The 14,360-nt window shown below is 42.8% G+C and overlaps 1 non-coding gene across 1 annotated transcript; it reads right to left on the bottom strand.

The window, feature by feature from the left end:
* Positions 1–278: 278 nt before the first annotated feature.
* LOC133375829 (5S ribosomal RNA) lies at positions 279–397 on the bottom strand. Its single transcript, XR_009760325.1, has one exon. It is a non-coding gene; the product is annotated as a 5S ribosomal RNA (ribosomal RNA).
* Positions 398–14,360: the final 13,963 nt, after the last annotated feature.

The raw sequence follows: 14,360 nt of genomic DNA, 5'->3' as shown, positions 1-14,360 counted from the left end.
AACACATGCTAAAATGCCTGGGACTTATGGTGACCCTATGGTGTTGGACTATGACCTGGGAGACCAGTATTCGAATCCCCACATAGCCATGAAACTCACTGGGTGACTTTGAGCCAGTCACTGCCTCTCAGCCTCATGAAAACCCTATTCATAGGGTCGCCATAAGTCGGAATTGACTTGAAGGCAGTACATTTACATTTTTATGTATCTTTTGGATATATTCATAGGGTTTTCATGGTAAGAGGTATTCAGAGGTGGTTTACCATTACCTTCCTTTAAGCCTATGGCACCCGGTATTCCCAGGCAGTCTCCCATCCAAGTACTAACCAGGCCTGACCCTGCTTAGCTTCCAAGATCAGACGAGATCGGGCGTGTTCAGGGTAGTATGGCCATATACTACTACTACTACTAATACTACTGAGTAAAACATGGATAGGCTTGCACACATAGTCATCAAATATGTGTAATATAACATCATCGTCTATTGAAATAACTATATATATTTAAAAAAGCTATAATCTGTAGAAAATAAAAGCATTTAGTACTTTTGTGATTCTGAAATCTGATTTATAAAATTATTCTTTAAGAAAAGGCATGCTTGTCTTTCTTCTTGAGTTATTATTTTTGATTGACATTAATCTTGGACCACTTTTGTCAAGTTCAGTTTCATTGTCACTTTTGAATGATTAGAGGAAGGCAATGGTAAACTACCTCTGAATACCTCTTGCCACGAAAACCCTATGAACAGAGTATCCAAAATGCAACACAAGATAGTGCTGGAAGATGAGACCGCCAGGTCAGAAGGCACTCACCGTGCTACTGGGGAAGAACAAAGGACAAGTACGAGCAGCGCTGTGACTAATGACGCAGCTGGGTCAAAGCCGAAAGAAAGCCCAGAGGCTGATGTGCACAGATGCGAAAGGAGAGTCCGGAGTTGTACGACGCACACAATAGGAACATGGAATGTGAGAAGCATGAACCAGGGAAAGTTAGAAATGGTCAAGCAAGAAATGGAAAAAACAGAAGGGATTAAAAAAAGAGGAAGGCCAAACAAGAGATGGATTGATTCCATAAAGGAAGCCACAGACCTGAACTTACAAGATCTGAACAGGGCGGTTCATGACAGATTATCTTGGAGGTCACTGATTCATAGGGTCGCCATAAGTCATAATTGACTTGAAGGCACATAACAACAACAACTTCACTCTTGGCTACACATGTTTTTAGACCTGTCCTGTGTCTTCTGAGGTGAAATCAATATGCACTTAACCAAATGTGAACCTTGACACAAAGCTAAGATAGAAGTTCTAAGACTGGAATTGGTTTAAAAATGATCATCTGAGAGATAAAAATAAACAGCTTAAAATAAAGATGACTGAATGTAACTGATCAGCAACTGACCCTCTCTTTCATTCTTTCACAATGAGTCGTAGGGACAAACCTCTGTGCGTGTCATTGCAGATAATGAGTGCCAAAAATAATACAGAAAACTTGGCCTTACTTCAGCCTCTAAGATGAAATCCTGGGGATATTTAGTTGGGAACAAGCCATATTGAATTCAGTAGGATTTGTTCTCTCTCTCTCTCTCTCTCTCTGGTTTTTCCTAAGTACAATATGAAAGCAAGTTTTTACAGATTCTGTTTCTGCTATGCTGCAATAGTGACCTCTACTGAGCAATTTTAAGATACTGCATATTTTGTCTGCCATCCAAGCTTTCCAAAATGGAAAATCACAGCAGGGTTACAGTGGCAAACTCTTATGTAAGTTGCCCTTTTCAACTCAATGAGAATCAGAGATTCCCAGTAAGGGCTCAGCTACACAGTGTTTTACTGTGTGTTTGGTGCTCCTCACATCTCCTTTAAATTTACATGGTTCACATGACATTACCGGCAAACAGAAGCTACCACACAGTTTTTCCCCTGTACATTCATACTAACCCAATCCGCTGATAATATGAAAAGGGAAGGAAAAAAGTCTTCACTCCCTTTCTCTAATGCTTGCAGACACTTTGCTCCAATGCTTTTAGCTGGGTGTGTCAATCTGTCCCCTCTCCATGCCCACTCCCTCCTCTTCCCTTCATTCATTTATTTTCCTGCAGGCTGACAAGCAACTTCTGGTTGCTCTCCTCCATTCTGCTGGCCTTTTTTGTGTTGCTGCAAATGGTGCCTTTATTTTATTTTCCCCCTCAGCTGGTATAGTATAGTGGGGAGGACAGCCTGGCTGGGAGTCCAGAGTCTGTGAGTTCAAATCACCGCTCATGTCTGCTAGGTGTCAAGGGCCAGCTAAAGATTATTATTAAAGATTATTATTAAGATCACCCCCACAGTGAGGGCTCAGGGGTTACATGCCCTGCCACCTGTGCAGCCATGGGTAAACTGCATAGTCCCAAGGAGCCCAGTTGCTCCCCAGCTGGCAGTTGTGGACAAGGAAGGGGCTGGCTTGTGCAGCTGTGGCAAGCTGAGCAGGCCCTAGCCAGCTGGGGAGGACTAGCCTGAGAGGGAGGCAATGGTAAGCCCCCTCTGAATACCGCTTACCATGAAATCCCTATTCATAGGGTAGCCATAAGTCGGGATCGACTTGAAGGCAATCCATTTTCATTTTTTCCCCCAACTTGTGCACAAAAGCATAACACTGCTCAAACATAGATTTATATTTCAGTTGTATCCTACCAGGGAAAACAGATATTCACACTTCTGGGTGTTTTTTTTTAAAAGGAACCTACTGCACCTGGTAGAACCGACTAGGCATGCTCGGTCACCTTAGCAATCAGAGGGAGTGGAAATTTATAATTAGAGGGTGGGGCCACAAGGAAAAAGCAACATTAATCCTCCCCAGAGGAACGCCTGTTTGTGTGAATCAGAAAAAGCAATTGGTAGCTAACATTGAGCAGGAACTGCAGGCAATTCATATGAAAAGTGAAAGTAAAATAAGTATTTCCCATGAAGAAATGATCCCACGTAGATGAGCCCTAAGTGAGGAGCTATATACAAGGAGCTGGTATCAATTGTAATCAAAGTATTGATAAATGCAGAATTATTTTGGCTCCAGAAAACTCCCATATACAATATTTTCATATAAAAGCAGACCTCCCTCCACTCACATCTATGCCCTGTGGATTCCTTACCTCCACCTACCTATAAAGTTATCTTCTACTTGTGCTGGCTAACCTTCCAGCAGAACATATTTTCTAATTGCAAAAATTGGCACCACATTTTTCTTGTCATGAAAATAAAAATGTCATTATAATCTGGGCTGCAGGGACTGGAGCCCACTTCAAGAGAAAGATGATCACCTTCATTTTTGACACCGCCCAGATAATTATTACACAGCAACAGATGCCTCAGTTTGGTTGGGGAGCTTTATAGTACTTTACCTAACATAGTGTCTAATCCAGCTTCACCTAAGGCTTTAAAAGAGGACACATGCCGTACTGTCTCACCAACCTTGCACATACATGCTGAGGCTGCTATTGGGATGGGTCTGCATTTCATGGCCTCCATGGTAACTGTGGGATTGTCTTAGATTGTTATTGGCCCAATACACAGGATATACCTTGACTTGGTCTTTGCTCCCCAAGTGAGTGTGATGGTCTGATGGTCTATAACCCCATTGTGATGGTCAAACAACTTCCTGGTGAAGTTTGGTCTTAGGGTGGCTCTCCCTCTCTGCAGGGGTGGGGAACTGATAAAGATGGTCTGCCCCCAGAAACTCATAGATCCTATTGGATTCCTAACAGAGAAGAGCAGAAAGGAAACTACTGAATACAGGCTGCTGAAGGGCCCGGTGTCTCTCTCTCTCTCTCTCTCTCTCTCTCACACACACACACACACACACACACACACACACACTCTCTCACTCTCTCTCTCTCTCTCTCTCTCTCTCTCTCTCACACACACACACACACACACACACACACACACACACACACACACCCCTTGGCACCTTACAGTATCTTGAACAGGTGGGGTCATGGACTTTGCTTCCTGTATTGTAGAGAAATGTTGGTTCTTCCTTTTTAGAGAAGCCACCAGCAGGAGTAGATGCCAAAAAAACATGATTGTGCTTGTTAGATAGATTTTACAGTTCTGTCAGTCGTGTTAAGAGAGTAGCATTGGGAGAATATTCTTCCACCCTGGTATTTACACTGTAGAGTACCACAGGGAACTATTCAGTCCTCTTTGCTACTCAACATCTATATGAAACTGTTGTGAGTTGTCATTAGGAGGTACCAAGGAGGTGTGTTCATGTGCATATGTGTGTACATATCTCAAACCAGGGTCTTCAGAAGCCTATATTGCTAAGGTGCTTTCCTTCCTGCTCTTCTGTATTTGTGAGTTACACAAGTTAGTCACCCTAGATAATTAAGGGTGTTCTTTAAAGCTTTCTTGTTGCATATTTCACACTGAGAAACCCAACACATTTTGGTCTCTGAGACAGAAATACAAGATATACACCTTGCCTCATTCCCTGTAATAAAAATAAAATAACAGATGACTGACAATTTGCTGTCTAGGATACATGACACAAAAGGAAAAGGAACAGGGGAGGAAAAAAGCACAAGTTCTTAGTTACATAGTTCTTGTAGTGAACAGCTGGAATGGAAGAATTTGGAGGGCAGGAGCAAAACGTTGCTCATCTTTCAGCAGAACCAACAGAGAAACCCTGTGGCCCCATCTATCCCTCTCTTATAGCCTGATGGAATGGCTGGAGGAGGAGTCTGATGGAACTAGTCTTTCAGCAAAGCGGATGGAGAAGCCCTGTAGTCCTATCTCTTCCCCCCCCCCTATCTCCCAATAAATTGCAGTTGAGGAAGAGGTCTGTTGAATCTGGTCTTTCAACAGATCTGATGGAGAAGCCTTGTAGACCCATCTTGTCCTTCTCCTTTAGAGTGATGAAATAGCTGCTATAGATAGCAGATGAAAACTGAATCTTTTTGAGCTGGTCTTTCAGCAGAGTCAATGGAGAGGCCCTGGAGTTTCATCTCTTTTTCTCCTATGTCTGATGGAATGGCTGTGAACTATGCTTCTTCTCCCCCTCCCTGGCATTTTCCTTATATGAAGACCTTCAGGGGAAGTATCATATTTCAGAGACTGTGTCTCCCATGAATTTGTCCTAAAGCTCTGGGAACAGCTTGATTCACTGTGAACTAACTCAGTGGGCTTCACTTCACATGATTACTAAACCGCTTCAGCATGCTCTACTTCAGTTCAGGATTTGTCCAAAGTGAATGCAATCATTAACAGCAGGTATCATTTCAGAGCTCTATCACAACAGCCCATACCAAGCCAAATATAGTTTATGAGCTGTACTTTAGAGCAGTTAAACTTGGGGTTCCTCCCAATGACCTGCTTATGGAGCACTCATCCTGATTTGCTTGCACAAAGCTTATGCAGAGGTTAGATTATATCTGGTCTTTACTGAGCATTTGTTCTGATTTGTTTGCAGGGTGGTTATATGAGAATGAGCATTCATCCTGCAGCCATCCTGATTTGTGTGTGGGGTGTTTGTGTCTTTCCATTAATGATTTGTTCACCCATCTTTCAGTGCATTTCCCTGTCACTTTCCAAACCACTTTTTAAAAGTGGGTTTGTTGTGCTAGGACTACAGAGCCCTTTAATCCACCTTAATTTAACAAACCTAAAGTTCTAGTATGTGCTGGAATCTCTCCTGCAAAATACTGTCATTCTGGAGATGCACTTGAATAGGTGCAGGTAACCTTTAGCTTAAACTGTAGATCTACATCTTAGTCTAAGCTTAACGTTTAACCTATAGTTCAAAACTAGTTGTGGACAGTTGATATCTTGGGGAGCTGCAACCAATTATAGCTAAGCACCTTGCATATGGTGAAAAAGTATACATGCACTCCTTCAATATCAGACATGATAGTCTGTCCATAGGCAATTTTGTTCACAGATGTAATGCACAGTGGATAAAGTGCTTTTCACTGTGAATTGTAATGCAACAGACATAATTCCTCTGAAGTGTTTACTCTTTTCCCTGCATTTACTGGTTTTATAGCAAATTAAAAACAATGACATCTAAGTGCGGTCAGTAGCATGTTATGGTGTCTTGCATTATGTGGGTGTACATTAGAAGAGCACTGCCCTGCTGGATCAGTTGAAAGGCCCATCTAGTCCAGCATCCTGTTTGCATACTGGCCAACCAAATATCTATAGAAAACCCACAAGCAGAACATGAGTGCAACAGTACTGTCACTTGTGCTACCCAGCAACTGGTATTTAAAGGCATACTGCCTCCAACAGTGGAGGTAGAACATAGCACTCATGGCTACTAGCCACTGATAATCTTATTCTCCATGAATTTGTTTAAACTCCCTTTATAGCCATTCCAAGTTGGTGGCCATTACTACATTTTCTGGTACTGAATTCCATAGTTTGACTCTGTACTATGTGAACTACCTTTTCTCTTACCCTGATAAGTCTAATATTCATCTTCAGTGGATGACACCAGGGTCTAGTATTATGAAATGGAGAAGAAAGTTTCTCTATCTATAATCTCCATACTACGGACAATTGTCTACACTTCTATTATGTCCTCCCTTACTTGCCTTTTTTCTAAAGTAAAAAGCTCTGAATGTAGTAACCATTTCAGCCCCATGATCATTATGGTTGCCCTTTTCTCAACCATTAACAGCTCCACCCATGATATCCTTTATGAGGTTAGGCAACCAGAACTGTATACATTATTCTAAATGCAGTTACACCATAGATTTGCATTGCAGCATTTTATTACTGGCAGTTTTATTTTCAGGCCCTTTCCTAATGATCCCTAATATGGAATTCATATTTTTCACAGCTGCTACACACTAGGCTGACATTTTCATTGAACTATCCACCACAACCTCATATCTCTTTCCTAGTCAGTCACCGCCAGTTCAGATCCCATAAGTGTATATGTGAAGTTAGGATTTTTTGTCGCAATATGCATAGCTTCATACTTGCTTGCATTCAATCACATTTGCCATTTTAATGTCCATTCACCCAGTTTGGAGAGATTGTTTTGGAGTTTCTTCTTCCTATCCTAAACAATCTGGTGTCATCAGCTATCTTTGCCATCTCACTGTACAATCCTAATTCTAGATCGTTATACCCAGTTACTTTTCCATTATGAGAGCTGCCCATTTATTCTTGTTCTCTGTGTGCTGTACTTTAACCAGTTACTGATCCAAAAGAGGATCTGTTCTCTTAACATGGAATTGCTAATCTTGCCCTGGAGTCTTTGGTGAGAAGCTTTTATCAAAACCTTTTTGGAGTTACATTAGCCACTTTGCAAACCTCCACTGTGGAGGCTGAAACCCCTTCTAGCTTATAATTGTGTGCCTATAAGAGATACAGTCTGCAATGGAGAGATTTGCTAAACTGGGCAAACCAGTTTACTTTGCATAAACTAATAGTTTAGCTAAATTGGCCTGTGAGTTAATGGGCTCGAGTGATCAATCTGCATATCAAAGGGATGTGGCCAAGAGAGATCCTCTGCTATTAGAACTCTTTTCAGGAGAGAGGTATGTGACAGCCTTTCCTGGCTCTCCCTGTCAGGTTCCTACCTGCGCATGGCTACTGCCTGTCACTAGGCACCACCAGGGACTCCACCAGTCTGGACTGTCCTTTTTTTATTGTTTCTCTCCCCGCTCTAGCACAGATCTCAACAGATCCCCCTGCTAGGCAACTACCAGTCACGTCCTAATACTAGTATTCCCAGAGACTGTGAATACTGGTATTGTTATCCTCTTCACCGCTGCCACCATTTGTTACAGTTTCCCTTCAGCCTTGGTCATTACCTTACCCTCCCTTCTGGTCTGTGAAACCCCAGCCAAGGATCAGGCCTTTGATAAACCAAATTAAGTATTTATTAAAGATAACAAAGCTAACAAGATTAACAAGATTTCTTCTTAAGGCACATAAGCATATGGTTTTACTCAATACTAATCCGAACTCCACCCCCCTCCTTCTTCACTCTCTCCTGGCAAACAACTCTCTAAACCCCCACCAAGCAACCCACTCAGTTCACCTCTCCCACCACCACTCTCACTCTTCCTTTTATACGTTCAGCCATTTTAAACACTCAGCCAATCATCCAGCATTCCACTGCCCATTCACTCCCCCTCCTCTTTCACTCCACTTACCATGTATCTTCTGAACAACCAACACTTACCATATATACATTAATATAGGAACATCACAAGGTACTCCTCCCCCCCTTATCCTTGAGCCAAGAAGAGGCTTATGTTTTTAGTAGATACACACTTAACTGTTCTGCTAGTTCCAATGTGTCTCCACCTCTCTTATCTGAAAATGGGGACACACAACGCTAGTCAAACCCTGCCCCTTTTTACTCTAAAACCTGGTGGCAGGGCCGGCTCTAGGAATGCCGGGGCCCTTGGGCACCAGCCTACCCCCGGGCCCTTCCGCTCCCCTTCCGCGATCCATGGCATGAGCTGCGCCACAGATCACAAGACAACAGCTTCCGAGCCACCCGCTGCTGCCGCACTGCCGCTGCCCACCACCATCCCCACCTCTTCACCTACCTTGCTCTGCTGTTCCTTGCGACTGCGCGCACTGTGTGCACAGGGTTGCCATCAATCAATCCGTAAGGGACTGAAGCCTCTGCCACCATCTTGGTTGATGGTACACAGCGCGCGCATTGCTGCCATCAACCATCAACCAAGATGGTGGCAGAGGCTTCAGTCCCTTACGGAAACCTCGGCTGCCATCTTGATTGATGGCAACCCTGTGCATGCAGTGCACACAGCCACAAAGAACAGCAGAGAAAGGTAGGTGAAGTGGGAGGGATGGTGGCAGGTGGTGGCGGCGGGTGGCTCGGAAGCTCTTGTCTTGCTATCAACCTGTGCCGCGGATCGCGGAATGGGAGCGGAGGCCCTCAGGGGCTCCTGTAGCTGCGGGGCCCTCGGGCCAGTGCCCAACCTGGCCGCCTTTTGGAACCGGCCCTGCCTGGTGGAATCAGTGTGAGTGCATTGTTTTTTAAAAAAATTCAAACAGATTTAACAACTGAACAGTAGATCAACCTGTTGCTCCTCCAGGTGTGGCCAATGGTGACTGTGTGCTCACAGTCTTGTCTCATCTTAGGGTGAAGTCGGAAAGACCCACAGAGAAGTCTGTGCTCTGTGTCTGAACTCCCAAAGTTATGGGAGATGGGGAGCAAGATCTGATGGACTGTTAATGCTAAGAACCCCTACATCTTATGCTCAGGCTGTGAGTAAATAAACCATCTATCAGAAAGCCCCCACTGACCTTTTTTCCCAAGGAAACCAAACCCTAGGGAAGTGCTAGAACCCCTGCAAGTCTTGCATTGCTTGGAGATCGGGATAGTCCACAACAATACTTTAGTTAGAACATCAGCAATTTCACATTTGAGTTCTTGGATGGAGTCTTGGATGGATTCCACCTGGACTCAGTGATTTGCTTGTCAATAAGGCCTTGCATTTGTTTCTTGTCACTACTATTTCTCTCAGTTCATCAAACTCCATTCCTGAGAAAATTGGTTTAGGCACAGCACAATGATCTGCCCTACATATTCTGCAGCAAAGGCAAACACAAAGAATTCATTCAGTGTTTCTGAAATCTCCTTCTCTTCCTTTAGCATATCTTTGATATTCTTGTTGCCCAAAGGTCCAGCCATCACCTGCTTCAAATGCATTTAAAGGTGTGTTTTTTAATGATTCATCTTAATATCTTTAGCAGTGTGTTCCTTGAATAATTTGTTTGCATTTATTTTGCCATTGTTTATGTTCCTTTTTGTTTTCCTCATTTGGACAAGACTTCTATTTTCGGAAGGAAACCTTCTTGCCTCTAACAGCCTGCCTTAAATCCAGGATCATAGGAACAAGCCATGCTTTCTCCATTAAAATGTTGGAGACCTGGGACTAGCAAAAAGTTTGCCAAAGATACAATCTCTTCCTGCTCAGACTAGAGTTAACTGATAGCTTTATACCAAAACCTTGACAACAAGCTGTGATGTACAGAGTTAGACTTTATGGCTGGTCAAACAGCCCAAATCTGGATTATCCAGATCAAATGTCAATGCCTGATAAGTCAAGGTATGTGGTATGATGCTGAGGAATAAAGCTTGAGGCAAGGGCCCATCTGTTTTCAATTTAAGCACATATTTAAAAACATTTGGTATAGTCTGAACTTGAAGGCACACGAGGCTGCCACCTTGCTGAAGCTAAGGAGGTCTGGATAAGGTCAGTGACTGGATGGGAAACCACCTAGGAACCACGTGAATGCTGCCTAAATAATATTGACAAAAAGGCTGTCAAAATGAAAGAAAGAATCCCCTTTGTGTTTTTTAACCAGTGAAGACGTTCTGACTTTGAATGCATTAAAAACAAACACAGATTTGTAGCATTTCTCTTCTTACCCCCCTAAAGGTAAATTAAAATGCTTCCTGCAAAATTAAAGACCTATACACAGAGACCAAAAGAAAACAGTCTTATGCACCATAGCAGCTAACAGTAAAAATGTACACTCTACACTGCTAAGACACTGCAATGAATGATAGATTTTGTGATTATTTAAATGCACTCACAACAAAGCAAGGTAGAAACATTTAAGAACAGCTAACTTGCGTAAGGTCTAGAGCTTCAGGGCAGAAACTGATTACCTACTGAGATCAGGATGGAATTTTCCTTAAAGTTGCTGAGAAGTCTGGATACATTGTATAATAGTTTTCTTTTCAGATTCAGTAAGTCTTCAGAGCAAAATACTCAGTGTTTTTCCAAGAGCAAATCCTTCTGAACATAATGACTTTGCTGGCTTGTGCTTTAAAGCTTGGGTTAAGAACTACTGGATATTTCTTCATCCAAGATACTGGATTTCAAGTAACTATGATCCACTTTTGAATTTCACAATATTTTCCCCATATTCACCCTATCTCAGTATGCAGGATGTTACGGTTGTTTTTTTTTACATACACATCACCAGCCTGATCTACCAAATCCAGCTGTTAAAGTGGAAGAGTATGATTTATATTAGTCTTACTAAATGTAACTACTGTCAACACAATTGTATTGGTCTAAACTCAAATACTCAGAGTTAGACTGTTTGTGGTCAATAATGCTAAAGAGATAATTTAAAAGTTTTGAAAAGGGCATTTGATTTGATTTCAAAGCTGCAGTAGTATAGTAATTCATTATGACCAATAAAATGTCAGTACTGGATAGGGTTGCCAGGTCCATGGCCTGATCCTGATCCTGTCTCTGTAGGAGAAGAGAAAGTCAGTCAAGTGCAGGTGTTCTTGCAACTCTGTAATGAGAAAAACCACAAGGTGGAATTCTCCCTCCCCCCTGCACAACCTTTAAAGATACAAAAGACCTCTTGGTTGCCAGGCCCAGCCTCCAAGAGGTCTTCTGTATCTTTAAAAGTTGTGCGGGGGGGGGGATAATTCCACCTTGTGGTTTTTCCCATTACAGAGTTGCAAGAACACCTGCACTTGGCTGACTTTCTCTTCTCCTAAAGATACAGGATCAGTCTCAGGCCATGGACCTGGCAACCCTCGTACTGGACCACCTTTTGGGTTTTCCAAAAGCTGAAAGATAAGCAAAGCAGAGGAGTGGGAGAGAGAAAAGGCTTAATAGAGGACCCCCACCCAAACCTGCAATGATTTGTAGTAAATGTTAGGCTGCAATCCTAACCTGGGAGGAAAGCCCACTCCTGTTCTCTGTCTCACAAGGGACGTGCAGTAGTACTGGACACAGAACTGTGTAACTTAGTTTTTCTCTCTCATTTTGGGGGAAGAACCCTTGCAGTTTCTTTGTCCCAGTAGTGGAACCTGAAATCTGTTTGTCTATAGCATAGTCATTCTAATCCAATTAAATCTTTCTCAAACTACAGATTTTGGGTACCCGAAGGCGGCTTCTGTAACTTGTTCACTGATACTTTGTGCTCCATACATGATATGGTGGCACATCATTTTCCTTCAAGACTTCCCTGACCATTAGTTAGACTCTGCGTTTTTGTATATTGCAATGCTTTACTGCATTTCTGCTGTCATTTTAATGGTTTTACCATATATTTGTAATCCCCTCGCTGGATCGTCACCTTGTAGTGGTGAGTGGGCTTGCGTGTTCCAATGAACCTTGTGAGCGATGCCGCCGGGAGTCATGTACTCCCAGCAGGGTCACCCATGGCGGTAAGGTCAAGGGAGAGGAACCGGACAAAGAATGATCCAAGAAAGTCCTCAATGGCAGAACAGGCAGAGGATAACAATGTGTATGTTACAACGGCTGTGAAGGCAGATGAAGGCTGCAGCAGATAAAAGACTTCCAATCGTCGTGGTATCCCATGCCATTGGATCAAAGCCTTTTTCTGTCAAGATTGTGTGTTGATTGTTGTGCGCCGATCTCCCCACATAAAACAAATTCACACACAGGCGTCTTCCAAGCACCTTATCTTGGAAGACAATCTTACTCGGCCACGAGTGGTGGCCATTCATTCATTCATATTTGTAATACTGTGCTTTCAAGTTGTTTTACACTACCAAGAGATTTATATGTATATTAAAAGAAGGTAAAGGTGTCCCCACACTTGTAGTGCAAGTCGTTTCCGACTCTTAGGGTGACGTCTTGCGACGTTTACTAGGCAGACCGTATATATGGGGTGGGATTGCCAGTTCCTTCCCCGGCCTTTCTTTACCCCCCAGCATGTGCCGGGTACTCATTTTACCGACCACGGATGGTTGGAATCGAACTCCGGCTGTGAGCAGAGCTTCGGCTGCGTTACCGCCGCTTACCACTCTGTGCCACGGAGGATCATTATGTATATTAAGTGGTATAGAAATGCTCTTAAATAACTTTACTTGGTCCTAATAATGATATTACCATACTGTGGCTTTGGGACTTTTCCTAACAGATTTAATTCTCCTGAGAATGTGTCAACTTTAATATGAAGACAGCTTTGCATGCTGCAATGAAACCATTATTGCAGAAGCACAAGTTACTGTCTATACCAACCACATCCTTCATCCCTGTTGATGTTCCCATGTTGACAGGGAAGAGAGCTTCTGAGCATATTCTCCTGAATTTACTTTGAAGCATCTGTAAGATCTGGGACCTTGTCTTATTGAGGTTCCTGATCATGCAAAGGCTTCTATATGTTTTCACTCTAACATGCTTCAAAACCCCTTTCAGACTTTCCTGCTCAATGTGGGAAGGTTGGGAGTGCTCATGGGAGCTGCTGCATGTTGGGACACTGGGGATGGGAAAAGCATGCACCCCACATGCATAATAAACCTATTTCTAAAACTAGACTAATATTGGAGACTTTGGCACAGACAGACCATTTTAGGCATGGCATCCTGCTAAGCCGACAACAAGAAGCCTCTGCTTGTTGTTGTTATGTGCCTGCAAGTCGACTATGACTTATGGCAACCCTATGAATCAGCGATCTCCAACAGCATCTGTTGTGAACCACCCTGTTCAGCTCGTGCAAGTTCAGGTCTGTGGCTTCCTTTATGGAATCAATCCATCTCTTGTTTGGCCTTCCTCTTTTTCTACTCCCTTCTGTTTTTCCCAGCATTATTGTCTTTTCTAGTGAATCAGGTCTTCCCATTATGTGTACAAAGTATGACAACATCAGTTTCATCATTTCAGCTTCTAATGGTAGTTCTGGTTTAATTTGTTCTAACACCCAAATATTTCTCTTTTTCGCGATCCATGGTATCCGCAAAGCTCTCCCTCAACACCACATTTCAAATGAGTTGATTTTTCTTGTATCCACTTTTTTCACTGTCCAACTTTCACATCCATACACAGAGATCGGGAATGCCATGGTCTGAATGATCCTGACTTTAGTGTTCAGTGATACATCTTTACATTTGAGGACCTTTTCTAGTTCCCTCACAGCTGCTCTCCCCAGTCCTAGCCTTCTTCTGATTTCTTGACTATTGTCTCCATTTGGTTAATGACTATGCCGAGGTATTGATAATCCTTGACAAGTTCACTGTCCTCACTGTCAACTTTAAAGTTACATAAACCTTCTGTTGTCATTACTTTAGTCTTCTTGACGTTCAGCTGTAGTCCTGCTTTTGTGCTTTCCTCTTTAACTTTTATCAGCATTCATTTTAAATCATTACTGGTTTCTGCTGGTAGTATGGTATTGTCTGCATATCTTAAATTATTGATATTTCTCCCTCCAATTTTCACACCTCCTTCATCTTGGTCCAATTCCGCTTTCTGTATGATATGTTCTCCATATAGATTAAATAAAAAGGGTGATAAAATACACCCCCATCTCCCACCCTTTCCGATGGGGAACCAATCGGTTTCTCCATATTCTGTCCTTACAGTAGCCTCTTGTCCAGAGTATAGGTTGCGCATCAGGACA

This window comes from Rhineura floridana, chromosome 1, assembly GCF_030035675.1.
Source record: "Rhineura floridana isolate rRhiFlo1 chromosome 1, rRhiFlo1.hap2, whole genome shotgun sequence".
Lineage (NCBI taxonomy): Eukaryota > Metazoa > Chordata > Lepidosauria > Squamata > Rhineuridae > Rhineura > Rhineura floridana.
This window is presented reverse-complemented; position numbering and strand designations above follow the sequence as displayed.